This window comes from Propithecus coquereli, unplaced genomic scaffold (assembly GCF_000956105.1).
Source record: "Propithecus coquereli isolate 6110/MARCELLA unplaced genomic scaffold, Pcoq_1.0 Scaffold62, whole genome shotgun sequence".
NCBI classification, from domain to species: domain Eukaryota; kingdom Metazoa; phylum Chordata; class Mammalia; order Primates; family Indriidae; genus Propithecus; species Propithecus coquereli.
Genome location: NW_012152174.1, coordinates 4,172,557 through 4,186,003, shown reverse-complemented (window position 1 = coordinate 4,186,003; position 13,447 = coordinate 4,172,557).

Sequence of the window (13,447 nt, the reverse complement as noted above, 5' to 3'; positions counted from 1 at the left end):
GTGTTGACATCACTGAGCCAATGACATCACTGAACTATGCGAGATGGTAAATTTCATTATTTAAACCACTTTTAATTGAACATTCTGTTACTTATAGATACATCAAATTTATCGAGGTTCAGATGAGTTAAATTCTGTAAAACATTTAGTATAATACTGGGATATAAGTGCCCAATGATAGAGGCTATTAGAATCTTCTTGGTCAAAGTCATCTAAGCATGTCTTTTTTTTTATTTTGTAGCTTTTGAATATTAATAAGGCATAGAATTTTCTTTCCTTTTTTTTTTGAGACAGAGTCTCGCTTTGTTGCCCTGGCTAGAGTGAGTGCCGTGGCATCAGCCTAGCTCACAGCAACCTCAAACTCCTGGGCTCAAGCAATCCTTCTGCCTCAGCCTCCTGAGTAGCTGGGACTACAGGCATGCGCCACCATGCCCGGCTAATTTTTTCTCTATATATATATTTTTAGTTGTCCAGATCATTTCCTTCTATTTTTTAGTAGAGACGGGGTCTCGCTCTTGCTCAGGCTGGTCTCAAACTCCTGACCTTGAGAGATCCACCCGCCTCAGCCTCCCAGAGTGCTAGGATTACAGGCGTGAGTCTTTCCTTTTTTAATAACCATTTCTAAATTTACCAAATCTGAGCATATAAGTAATTATATTAAGTAATAATACATATAATAAGTAAGCATATTATATATAAGTAATATATAAACCAAATAGTTGATGCTGTTTGACTTCTCAAGAGATTTAACATATTGCAAAGTAATGGCTAAGTGAATTAGCACAGAACATTGGACAGTAGATGAGCTTCTGGATTGATCATTAATTTGCTTTGCATATCCATTCAAGTTATTCAAGTTTTATATAATAACTTGTATTAAAGGATTATAGGCATCCACATGAAAGAGACTTTCATTTCCCAAAATTAAAATAGCATACAATTGACCATCAAAAGCACACCTGCAATTGAACAAGATGAGTTTATTACTCGTTGCAGAAAGGGAGGGCATACCCCGTAGGAGACCATGGAGCACCTCAGGGAAAGGGTGTGAAAAGAACCTATTATGGGGTCAGGCTTTGGTAGGGTAATTTGGGAATGGGTCTAAGATAGTGAGTGTTTGTTCTAGACTGCAGACTGTTTCTTAGCAGGAACAATTCTATAATTGGATATCTCAATAAGTCTTGTCTATAGGGAGGGGAGATTGGAAGGAGAATAAAATTGTAAGTGATTAATAAGTAGCAGTCAATTATTTTGGCCAAGAGAGGGGATGTTTGATATTCTTTGAGTGGCACACTGACTTTTTTTTTTTCTATGCATAGACAAAATTATAAAGAGGCCTTCTTTTGTCTCATTTTATCATGGCTTTAGAGTAACATTGTCCAAGATTGATATTCTATGAGATGATTTATGTCTGATAGGAGAATAACATGGCCTAGTGTAAGGCGAACTTCTGAATGTCAGGGGCTGTCATTTTGGTTTTCTTTTCAAAGCAAGGTGCAACAATATAAAATGCACACCTGCCTTTTTATATGTAACGTTTTATTTCAAAATTCAAAATTAAAATCAATAAGGTGATGGTACTTTAATCAAAAGAGAACAAAATACTGTAGTTTCTATTAATGGTCCACACTGGGAAAGTTCTATGGTTCTCTTTGCTGGTTTAACGTCATTAGACTGGGAATTCCCCAACAATAGCAGAAAAATACTTCCTTAAAAGACGGCAGTCTTAGACGGGCCATATCCTTCATCCTGGTACAAAAGATAAAAAGGGAACTTCTATGTTTCAGTCATTCCACAATTATATTTTGGCAATCAAAAGCACAATTCACTATTGCAAGGATGTGGAAACAACCCAAGTGCCTGTCAATCCATGAGTGGATTATTAAAATTTGGTATATGTATACAATGGAATATTACCCAATCATAAGAAATGACAGTGACCTAGAACCTCTTATACTTTCCTGGATTAAACTTAAGCCCATTATCCAAAGTGAGGCACCACAAGAGCGGAAGAATGGGCTCCACTTGTACTCACCATTAAATTGGTACTAACTGATCAACACTAGGGTGATCACATGGCAGAAATACTCTCCAGGGATTAGGGGGATTGGGGAGGGGTAAATCCGCAATGAAAGGACACGGGGAGCACTGTAGGGGGGAAGGGCCTGCCTTTAACCTGCACTTGGGTGACGCAAAGACATAAAGTGTAACTATAATGTTCGTACCCTCACAATATCCTGGAAAAAAAAAAAAAATCCCAGTTAACATTCTTAGTTTAAAAAAAAATTCAGTGTTTACTTTTTAAAAAACCTTTGACTGTCATAAGTTTCTCTTAATATCTATTCTTGTCTGTAGGTTTTTAAAAATGATTTTAAAAGATCATGGTAATAACTTCTTAATTAACGTACAGGGAATAATATTATAAGTCACAGATGAGCTTCAGTTGTGTTTTAGTTCTGGAAATATTTTAATGCCAATGGCCAGTTGAAAACTGATAATAAACCGTGAAGACACAGGTGTAGGAATAATGATAAAAACTGCAATTAGATTCTGGATTACAAGTTGGAAAATAAACTAGGAAAAAGTCGAGACACAATAAAAGTATTTCATGAAATTCTATTTCTGACAAAACTTTTTTAAAAGATAATACTTGGACAATAAATGGAATAGATGTTTCACTATTGACTCGAAATAGGCAAAAGCCCTATATCTCTCCCTCAAAACACTCCTGATATATATGATTTCAACTCAGGGTTTTGTTTATTTCATTTTTATTGCACAATTTTCTTTATTCAGAAAAATGATATAAATACCTGTATTCTAAAATCTTTTTATTTTTCACGTGAGAGTTCTCGAGGGTGAAGATTACCACAGAGCTCTCTCATTGCTTTGCGTTTCTTCTTTGGTATCACGATACTGATCCTGACATACCCACGATGGAAAGCAAAACGGGCACCATGTTTAGACTGTTGCTCCCTCCCACACATCCTGATGGAAAGGCTGTAGTGTGAGAAAAGAGGAAGCCATATCTAGGCTGATGACTTGGCTCTGCGTATCTCAGGATGCTTATCAGTGGAAGGCAAGGGTGAAAACGCGGTTGCTGTGGTTCTCACACTTTATTGTGCATCAGAATGACCCGGAAAGTGTGTTAAAACACAGCTTGCTCGGCCCCACCCTGAAGAGTTTCTGATTCCTTAGGTCTCATGTAGGGCTCAAGAATCTGCATTTCCAACAAGTTCCCAGGTGATAGTAATACTGCTGGTACAGGAACCACACTTTAAAAACCATTACTCTGTTGGAAAAGGAATTATTTAAGTTTCTACCCGTTAAACCCCCTGCCACGTGGGTTATATGTTCCTCCTTTCAAGGCTAATCTTTCAACGTGAGTCTGATGTGGCCCAGCTTCAAGTCCCCTCCTGTTGCTAGTGCTCTGAATCTGCTTCCTCGACCTCTTGTCTAGAGGCTGAGTACTGAATCCCAGTCATCTTAGGCTGCGTCTTCTCTCGGCCTCCCGCACCTACGTGACTCGCAGTGCCTGCCAACTTCTCTTCTGCCTGTGCCAACCATTCTTGGTCTGCCCAGTTCTGTTATCACCTAAGTCCCTCATGAAACTTATTGCCTATGAAATTGATTTATTTCATTTCCATTGCTGTGATTTATATAATGAACTAGAATTTTCCTTGGAGGTTCAAGAGAAATAAAATTGTTCAATTTGTTAAGAGTTTTAAAGCAGGGATATATGAATTGTTGGTTGAATCATCATAACTAATAGGACAATGAGCAACTGATTTGAATAGTAATGGACTTCACTTATACCAAGAAATACTTACATTGAACATAGTCAATAAATATTTAGGAATTGCATTAGTTTTCTCTTGCTGTGTAATAAATTCCCACAAACTTAGTGGCTTAAAATGATACCCATTTATTTGTTCACAGGTCTGTCCGTCAGAGTCTGGCATAGCAGAGCAGGGCTCCCTGCTCAGAATCTCACAGGGCTGAAATCCAAGTGGCAGCTGGCTGCATTCTCCACTGGAGGAGGCTCAACTAAGGAAGAATCCATCTGTTTCCAAGCTCAAGTTGCTTACTGTCAGCTGGGGACCACTCTTCAGCCCTGGAGGCCATTCCTTCTCACAGGCCCTCTCCAACAGGACAGTAACAGAATCTTTTTAGGTCAGCAGGAGAATCTCCCTTAGATTGAATCCTCTTCGAGCTTTGAATTCCTCTGTCTTCTGCTGCTGCCACCAGCCAGAGAAAACTCTTCATTGCTAAAGGGCTCATGTAATTAGATTAAGTAGGCCTAACTGGATAATCTCCCTTTTGACATATAACGTAGCATACTCACAGGGGTAATGTTTCAATATATTTACAGGTTCCTCCCACACTCAAAAGGGAGACAACTGTACAACACTGAGGATCATTGGGATAGAATTCTGACTGCTACAGTCTACCCCCGACCCCCAATGATCCACATCTGTCCCACATTCAAAATACACGTACCCTCTTCAAAGGTTTCCAAGGGTCTTTTCCCTGTATAGGATCAGTTTGAACTCCAAAATCTCATCTAAATATTATCAGCTCAAAAGTCCAAAATATCATCACCAAAATCAGGTGTTGATGAGCCTCCTGGGTATAATTAATTCTGAGCACAATTCCTATCTATTTATGGGCCAACGAAACTGAAGAGACAAGTTACTGGCCCCATACTCTCAACATACAATGTGGGACAGGCATAAGATAACAGTTACAGGCATTTCAGTTCAAAAAGAAGGTATAAAGAAGTGAACAGTCCAAAGCATAGCCAGCTGGGCCAACTCCACTAGGTTTCAAAATTTGGGAATAATTCTCCCTGACTCTCTGCTTCATTCTCTAGGGTCTTGGCTTTTCCCATACAGGCTCTTGGTTCTTCCCTCTGGGTGAGGGTTATTGGGGGTCATTCTTAGAATTCTGTCTACCATAGCAATGATTTGACTGTTTGTGTAGCCCACATTTTGGATATCTTGAGAGATTCATGGCAGATACATAGGAATACATGACATAGCGACAAGCATACTATAACCCAAATGTTTATAAAGCTAATGAAATGGCACCCCAGTTTTTAAGCATGATGATGTTAATCACCATATGCCAAATGATGACTAAGTCCCTTGGTATATTCCCCCAGCAGTGATCTCATACTTGTAAGTGATGACTTCTAGCAGTAAGGAGCATCCATTGGTAATGGTGATCTGACAGATGATTATCTCAGTAATGAAGTATGAGGAAACAAAAGAACTGAGAAAAAGTTCCCAATAAATGCTTTAAACAAATCCATTAGCATTTCTGTAAGCCAATGTTTCTCTAGAATAGTTAATTCTCATCAATAAGAAAAAGCCAAACAGATATCACTTGCATTTGGGTAGTCAATTTCCTAGTCTAAAATAAGGGATCCCTAAGACCGAATCTAGGCACAATATCTAGCACATGGAAGACTTTTGGGGGAATTTCAACAGTGGCATTTAAGTCATGTAACCATGGAGACCACTTCCATGCAAGCTATCCTGAGTGGGAACTATGGACAAAGTCATGAGAAGGCTGACGTGGGCAAAAGAGAGAGAGTATAGTTAACAATAATTTATTGTATATTTCAAAATAGCCATAAGAGAAGAATTAGAGTGTTCCTAACATGAAGAAAAGATAAATATTTGTGTTGATTTAGATTTCCCAATCACTCTGATTCAATCATTACACGGTATATGCATGTATCAAAATATCACATGTACCCCCAAAATATGTACAACTATTATATATTAATTATAAAAGAGATAGAGAAGATCTTTAGTCTAAAGAACTATGGTAGACAGGGGAAAAGGTAAAGACCATCTAGTATTTGAAGCCTAGAACATAACCATGTGTCTGATTCTGATTCAGAGGTTATCTCTGAGATTTCTGAATAGAGGGGGTAGAGGGGTTATTATTGTTGGAACAGCAGGCCAGAGATAGCACTGGCAGTAGAGTAGAAAGTGGACTAGTAGAGAGAGGTGAGCTGAGGATGGGGGAAGAAGTTTCAGTGATAGATAATGTGCACATTTTGTTCTTCACATGTTAAAACAATGGTCCCGGACTGCTGTCAGTACACAATGTTCCCTGAGGTATTTTTCAAGAGGCATTCATGGATTTGTGCTAATGTCATCATCATTTCTTGTCCAGTCTCTCCTGTGAACAAGGCCAAGGATTATAGTGGGTTATTGTTGCAATTACTACCTTGCACAGGGTTATGTGAAAATTCAGTCTGTAGTGAGAGAATCACACAAATTTAACCAGCACAGGTAGAACAAGAACTCTGGATTCTGGCCTTTTTAGATCATCTAATGGATACCATTTATCGAGTACCTCCCGTGTGTAAAACAGAGTATTATGTGTTTTAAAAATATTATCTCATTTTGTTCTCAAAGAAATCCTTTGGCAGTAGGAATTTTTGGCCCCAATTTAGAGTCGAGGCAGCTAGGGTTCTGGAAGGGGTTATTATTGATATTTCCCAAGGACAAAGTGGTGGCTGCCTCTGTAGCACTCTGCGTACTTTTCTCATGGTTTACGCATCAAATTGAGATGGCCTGTGTATGTGTCTGTTGCCCGCACCAGACTGTGAGGTCATGAGGAGGGGGACTCCTCTTATTCTGAACCTAATGTGGACAGCACATGTGTGTTGAACTGAATTTTCTGCCTCTAAAGCCTGTGTTCTTATCATCTGGCATGATGTGCTAACCACCTAAACTCAGTAGCCATAAAAACATCATAAAAATGTGGCAGGGACACAATTAGGGCCTGCAGTCAAGGAGAGCCATAGCGTTTTAGTAACGGAAGGCCTTCTAGAAATGACCTCTGTCCTTCCCTTCAGAAGAATTCATTCTCAAAATTCTTTGTTCAAGCACTTTCCTCTTAATGATAAGAAACTAGATTCCATGAACAGCACATACAAACTGTTGTAAAAAGCTTTCTTTCTCTAACTTTCTCTTGCCCTCCCTCCACCAGCACACAGAATAACAACAGAAGGTTGACAATAGTCACGGTATGCTTCCTGTGATCCTGGAGTTACTGCTCAGCCCTGTAGAACAGGACCATGGAGCACACAGGTTCACAGACAGTAAACGAGGCATAACAGCAGTGAGGAGTGCAGGGGCTATGAGAATAAACTAGGGGGGCCCAGCTTAGTCTTCAGGGTGAGGACAGGTACGAGGGCCATCAAAGTGGAGGCCTAAAGGCGGCATGGTTCAGTAGGCATCAGCCAGGAACAGACCGTCCGTGGGGACTGGAGCTGAGTGATGCACAAGAGTCTAACACAGGCACAAAGCAACATCAGTGTGGCAGATGTGGAGACGCGGAGGAGAGTGGTAAGAATCAAAGGTGTGGAGCGGCTGGAGGCCAGATCCTGGAGGGTCTTGGAAACCACATGAACAACTGTAGACTTTTTCCTAAGAGCAGGGAGAAGCCACTGAATCTGGAGGAGCAGCACGACATATGTGCCTTTCTCTCTGGGTAGCTGGGGGGAAGTTTGGTTAAGGAGGCAAGAGCAGCTGTGGGGAGACCAGTTAGGAGGCTAAAGCCTCAGGCTGGAAGAGTTGATGAGACAGTTTTTAAAATATCCCCACTGCCTGGCACCACCACGCCTACATTCACCACCAAGTTATGTCTCTGATGGATACTTTGTTGTCCATCATGGAATAGTCTGGAAACTCCGTGATTACAGTGCTATTGACTGTGTGGTCTGGCCCCTGCCTACCTCTAGCTTGTGGGTCCAGATCTCCCCCTCAATTGCATTCACAAATACTACATTCACATTGGCTTTCTTTTACTTTCACAAGGGCACTGAGTTCTTTTCTCACCTGAAGACGGGCCCTTAGCAAGTCCACCTGGACCACCCTTTCTCCCTGCTCTCATTTCCTAGTTAACTGCTCCCGCTCTAGCTTTCTCATTAGGTGATGTTTCCTCAGGGCAGCCCACCCTGACCCCTAAGAATAGGTCAGACCTCCTGTTGTACATCCTCAAAAGCATGCTATGTTTCTTCTTCCTAGTGTTTATCTCACTTTGTATACATATTATGTTTATTTGTCTACGATTTTTCAGGAAGCTTTTGATAGCAGTGAGTGAAATCCAACTCAAAATGACCTAAGCAAAAGACAAAAAATGGTGAGGGGAGGGATGTATTGGCTCACGTAACTGAGAGGCTGGGACAGGGTTAGCACGCTGCCTAGCTCCAGGGAGCATCATTCCACAATCCTGAAGGTGAGCGACACAGAGGTACTGGCTGGCAGACATTTGGCCTCTGACGTGGCGGTTCCATCTCTCCTTTGTTTGTGTTGATTTCAGTTGCTGGAAGGCTAGCTCCATGTTCTGGAACCCAGAGGCTCCAGGCTCATGTCCTCCCAGCTTCGGACACAGTGGGAAGAGATTCTCTTTATCACCAGATTCACAGAAAGTCCCCAGATTGATTTCAAAAATAAAAGTGAGGTATGTAGAAAGAATTTCTCTCTTAGGTAAAAGAAATCCAGAGCGAAGTGGTTTCTGGCTTGTATGTTGCTCCTCAGTGCCAGGGACACAGACCAAAGCCTGTCGTCTAGGACCCCCACTGGCACGGACATCCTCATGGAGGCCTGTCCTGTGGGTAGGGTTCAGAGGATGGATTCCCTGGTAAGGTGTTTACTCGAAGAAGCCGGAAACAACAAAACGAGAGGAGTGAGTACAAACCATAATCAATACAAGCTACCTATAGATGATGCAGTGGAATGTGGTCACCTGTCAGGTCTGAAAGGCAGTTATGTCTACAAATGGGCAGTGAATCCAGAGCTTAGGAGTCCAGAGGGCAGAAATGGGGGGAGAAGGCAGGTAGGAAGCAAGTTAAAGGAAACAGCTCAGGATATAAACCATAAGCTAGACCAGGGTGGAGAGGCCCATTCTCGCTGGTATTTCCCCAGCAATGGGGATGTGAGCCTGTTAGCTACGAGTTGCAGGGTAGGTCCCAGAGAGGTGAGAGTCTTTCAAGTAGCCAACAATACTCAGCAGTTCATTCCCAGATCTAGGGACTGTGGGGGCAGGGAGAATGGCAACTTGGAGAGCAAACACCCATTACTGAGGAAATACATTGGGGAAGCTATGTAGCACCTCCATTCTGGAGTCGGATTGTCTCGATACAAATTCTAGCCTGCCACTTACTAGCTGCGTGATTTTGCTTACATTGCTCAACTTCTCTAACCCTTGTTTTCCCCATGTGTGAAGAAGTATTTACATGTCTGTTATGAAAATTAAATAATGTAGCAATCCCAACCTTTTTTGCACAGCTTCTTACACACAGAAACACTAAATAAACGTTCACTGTCCTTGTCAGTAGCAGCAAATTATAATACTAATTAGCAACACAGGAAACTGAGGAACACATTGGAAACCATGGTCAGTACTAGAGCCCTCGGATGCTGGCTCTGAATTGCCACACCGTTTTCTCCTTCGGGACTTTCCGCAAGGTATTCCCCATACCTGGAACCTCTTTTCTCGCCTCTAAAACTTCTGCAGCTCCTTCAGACCTCAGCTTACATGTCCCTTGCTCGGGCCTGGGGGCTCCTGCTGTCCCAGGGGCACTGACCTGATGAGTACACTGAGGACATTTGAATTTGCTGCACTGTGTCTAGTTTGGCCTGGGAGGTTGAGCAGAGGCTAAGTCTGCCTGTTCAAGGTCCTGGTTGGTATCTGACACAGAGGTGAACTGAGTCTCCAAATGCACTCATTCATTTTTATTCAGCAAATATTCAGTGAATGCATCCGCTGTGCCAGGTACCCTGTTGAATTGTGGCTATTCAGAGTTGAACATCCAAACAGGCCCTTGCCTACCCTCTTGGGCCTGGAAACAGAGCATCACGAGGCTCCTGAAAGAGGAGATAAGAGTGTGATGGGAGGTATGAGTAGGGGGTGGAGGGAGTAAGCAGGACATCAAGTGGCATCCAGTTAGGACAAGGGAGATGCAAAGGCTGAGAAATTGGCAGGGCCCACCTTGACTCCGCATGCAGACATTTTTCTTTGAAATGGAAAAGCAGAAACCTTGCAAGTATATTTTGTGAGTTTTCCTTTACAAATGGAGTTTAAAAATACATATTTCTCAGAGTAGTTATGAATGGAATAGAAATTATATCTCTTTCTCCCCTCCCTAGCCTCAGAACCAGGGCACTGCTCAAACCATTTTACTTTCCCAACACATCTAACATTTTCATTTAGTGTTTTAGCAACTTCATGTTTCCCCAGGAACAGTGGGTGGGAACTTCACATTACTGTAACTTAGGGACCCGGAATGGTGATTTTCCCCAAACACACACACCCTGGGTATTATTGTTTATTCTGAGGTTAGACGAAGCAGAATAGTAACAGGGTTCTTCTGGGCAGGGAAAATATGGGATTCTAGCCCCAGAACCTACTGAATAGACACACTGGATTAGAGTTTGAGTATGTGCTGTTTTTTACATTTGTTTTTGTGGTTTTTGTTTTGTTTTTGAAATGGGGATGGAACAATGGAAAATTGCTTTTTTTACTCATTGATCCAGAAGGCAGACCTTGAGATCTAAGTCAAAGACTTGTCCTCTGGGGCCCCTTTGGCTGTGTGTAGCCAGTGACTTAGCTGGATAGTTTCCAGTATTGTGTTCATCTAGCTGTCAGTACAACCGAGTGTTGATTTTTGCTTGTCACCCTCCAGGCGAGCAGAAGCTAGGCCTGGCCCTTCCCATCTGCTCAGGTTTGGGTTCTACCTGAGGAAAAATGTATAGCCATAGCATCAAGTTCAAATCACTTACATGACTTCCTAAGATGCTCCCTGACCTGCCTCCTTCGTTCCTCACTGCTCCCCTGTTGCAGGTTGTTTTCCAGCCATGTGGGGCTTCTTTCAGTTCTTCAGCAGCCAGCTCTCTCTTGCCACTGAGCATTTCTCTTTGCTGCAACTTCCATCATATCTCCTCTTTGTCTGCGGAAACACCTACTTAGCCTCCAGGCTGTTGCTCAGTCACCACTGCCTCTGGAAAGCCTTCCTCCCACCACGCCTCAGCCCAGATGAGGTTGTTCAGGTGCTCCAGGAAGGCACAGACAACATGATCTTGCTAACGCACATTGTGTTCCCAGCTCATCACTGGGCCTTGCACATAGTCAGCAAGAAATACCTGTTGAAAGAATGAATGACTGAATGAATCGATGAATGAGTAGATGCACAAAATATGCCTGTCTTCCACAAATGACCAATCAGAGGATTACTTTCAGTGGAGACTTAGAAGGTAAAGGGTGTTTTTGCTGTGCTTGGACTGGATGTCTCAGACTAAGGAATTGAAGCTTGTTTAAAGAACGTGGGAAAACACTTATTGGTTAAAATAACAGTAAACTGATTTAGTAAAAAAAAAAAATCATGGTAAACTGTTTGTACTGAGCCTAACTAAGTAGGATGGATGCACAGAAGTAGTCAGTTTCAAGGACACGCCTGCCAGCCCGCTCCTGAGGGTCTGAGCTACACTTCTCAAGGGGAGAAACTTGAGTCTATAGCACAGATCTAGCACTACCGTGAGTCTTCAGATGGTTCCTCACGGGTGCCCCACAACAGTACTGAATTCACAAAACTGACACTAAAGGGCTATCCTCTTCTGCCTCGGAATCATAAATTTGCTTGTAAGTATGGTGAGCTACTCTGATCCTATGTGGCAGGAGGAGAGGCCAAGACTTGGTAGGAGCCCTACCTACTAGATTGGGACAGGCTTTGAAGAACTAACCTAGTTGCAGAGAATAATGCCAGTGGAAAAGCCACCATTACCAGGAAGCATAGCAGCCTCAGTCAAAATTCAGGCAACAAGTGGCAAAGGGACTTCCAGTCACAAGTACTGGGAGTCTGAAGGTGAGTTCCTGGCTGGCTCCAGTGGGCAAGAGTCCTTACCATCAGGGTGGAGTTCAGGACTGGGGTGTGGACAAGACATGTTGGAATTGCCAGTTGGTGGCAGGAGAAAGAAGCCGGAAACAGGTGGGACTGGGGTCGGGAAAAGTGACCCTGCTGAGGCACTAGCCTCTTCAGAGAGTGGTCAGCAGTGAAACATGCTGGGCCTGTGTAGGAAGGACCTAAAGACAGAGTCAATGGACACAGTCACTAGATGCCCAGGAGGTCAGCGGCATCGGAGATGAGGTGAAGCTGCTCCTAGGGCAGAATCGTCTTACAGAATGCCACATGGGATGTAGAGGATTCCGCTGGGAGGATGAATGGCATGAGGTTCCTAGAGCTATGAGCATCTCCTGGGAGGTGTTGAAGCAGCTCTGGAATTTGGGATAATCACCTTGGCGGAGACATAGTCATCAATACTGATTCATTCCAACTGCATAGGGGGAAAAGGACCTTCAAGCTGAATGTCCAAGGAGGTGGCTGGAAGCTGCTACACAGGGATGGTGTCGGTGGGTGTGTAAGAAGGCAGCTTTAACACAGAGGCTGGAACTGGGGAAGAATGTGAAGATACCAAAAGAGTGAGGTTGTAAAAGCAAAGTTCATTTTCTGGCTCTGAAAGAAGTAAATTACCAAAAGATCATTAGGGTGTTTAGGGCCTGGCCAGCAGGGACTTTGCAGTGGCGTCTGACACATTCTCCCCCGGGCTGGGGGAGGGGATAGGAGTGCTGTAGACCCAGGCAGGGGAGGCAGTAGGGATTCCCAGTTCTCTGTGGAGACCTAGATAGACTACTGGGTTAGACGAGATCTGACTCCTCCTTCTCCAATAGAGTGTGGCCCCAGTGACTGGGTGGGGTCTCATATGTTTGTAACTGACAAGAACCTGGCCCCATCTGACATCAGTCTGGGTGGTGACAGAGAACTTAAGACCAGAGTTCATCACTTAGGGTGTGGCTCAGTAGGCTGTAAACCAGGTTGATAAACTCACTAACAAATAATTCTTACATGTGTAGGGTAACCCCTCAGCCATAAAGCCATATATCTGTGGGCCTGGACTAACAAGCTCTATATAGCAGTCCTGGGTTTTCTGTCCCAGGACAGAAAAGTCTACTAAGCAGAGACTCACTTAAGGAAGGAAACATGGCTGGGACTCACAGGAACCAGACAAGTGACTGGGACCCACACCTGTGATGTCACCTTCTCTTTAGAAAGTTGGAGGACAAGGACCTATAAGGCTATGGGTCTCAAATTTAGGAGGCATAAAAATCATCTCTAAGATTTGTTAAAAATGCAGACTCTTGAACTTCACATCAGAACTAATAAATCTGAATTTCTGAGAGTGTGTCCCAGGAATCTTCATTTTTAATAAATTTCCCAGGTGGTTTGTATGCTGCAAACTGCAAGCCATATTCTAAGAAACGACAATGGAGAGGCCCATTCTGGGGCAGCAAGTAGAGATGGATTTTTCATTTTATGAGGATTGGGCCTATATGTAGTTATAAGGAGTTGGGGAGAGATGTGGACAGT